Source organism: Lipotes vexillifer, unplaced genomic scaffold, assembly GCF_000442215.2.
Source record: "Lipotes vexillifer unplaced genomic scaffold, Lipotes_vexillifer_v1.1 scaffold8715, whole genome shotgun sequence".
Lineage (NCBI taxonomy): Eukaryota > Metazoa > Chordata > Mammalia > Artiodactyla > Lipotidae > Lipotes > Lipotes vexillifer.
This window is the reverse complement of record NW_006797308.1, coordinates 1-1,186: the sequence shown is the minus strand read 5'-3', so window position 1 is coordinate 1,186 and position 1,186 is coordinate 1. Positions and strand designations below refer to the sequence as shown.

Genomic DNA, 1,186 nt, shown 5'->3' with positions numbered 1-1,186 from the left:
GCCCTGTCCTCAGACTGACAGGACACCTGAAAGGTTCTCATAGGCACTGTCAAGGCCCACTGAGAGCCCTGCTGCGTTTTGCTCCTGCCGGTGTCGGCTTCCGCGCAGGTACACAACTGTCAGTGTCTTGGAGGGTGGCAGAATGTGGCTTGGAAGATCTCGGGGTGGCAGTTCTGCCCCACAGATAGATTAAGACGGTTGGGAAGGTTCTCTGTCTCCCTGGGTCTGTACCTGTAGAGACCATGGGAAAGACAGGGAAGGAGAGAGAGAGGTTGGGAGATTGAAAGACTGTGACTGGGAGAGACAGAGACAGTGTCTTTGGGGGGCAGAGCTGGGGACTGAGCCCGGGAGTGAGAGGGGCTTTCCAGGAAGGGTGCCGTAGTTGTCCCTGACCGTGTGATGGCCTGTGTGCTTGTCGGCCTCCAGGGCTTTGGGTGGGCACCTCCTGCGTGCCCACCTGTTTGGCAGGGATGTGCGCGTGTCGAGCAGAGCGGGGGCGGTGGGTGAATAAAAGTGGAGAGGGCGCGGTCCGCGGTGGTGCCGGCGGGGCTGCGCGCTAAGGCGGGAGCAACCGGGCTGCGGGCGGGTGTGTGGCCTGCGGGCGGGAGGAAGGCGCAGGCGTGTTCCCTGGCCACGGCCCCCACGTGGCTGTGCGGGCGGCCCCCAAAGGCTTTCCCGCCTCTGGCCGGGGAGAGAGGATGCTGCGTTGCCTCAGGGCCTTGGGCGGGGCTTGGCCCCGGGGGGGGGGGTGCCCTTCACGAGGGCGCAAAAGCGACGGGCACCTCCTTCGAGCCGGAATCGAACCAGCGACCTAAGGATGTCCACACGTGTCGGGCCTACAGTCCTCCGCTCTACCAGCTGAGCTATCGAAGGGTGCGCGCCGCCACACCCGGGCCCTTAACTCTTTCTGGAAATGCCGGAGCACGGCACTGGGACGCCCGAGGTGAGACAGGCCCAGGGCTGTTTGGAGATGAGTTAGAACAGGCGAGGGCAAAAATGGGCTGAAACTTTCTTTTGCTGAAAGCAAGGCGAGACCGGGCCCGAGCCCCGACCCACCCCTTCAACTGCGGGGCGCCGCGCGCCGCGAGCTCCCGTCTTCCCGGGTTCCCCGTCCAGGTCTCGATTCGTCGCCGCGCGCCCACGCTCCCCCGCCACGAGAAAACTCGTTCCGGTGTCCCCCACGGCG

The 1,186-nt window shown here is 64.9% G+C and overlaps 1 non-coding gene across 1 annotated transcript; it reads right to left on the bottom strand.

The window, feature by feature from the left end:
* Positions 1-783: 783 nt before the first annotated feature.
* Positions 784-873, bottom strand: TRNAY-GUA (transfer RNA tyrosine (anticodon GUA)). Its single transcript is given in 2 exon segments — positions 784-819; positions 837-873. It is a non-coding gene; the product is annotated as a tRNA-Tyr (tRNA).
* Between the last annotated feature and the right edge of the window lie 313 nt (positions 874-1,186).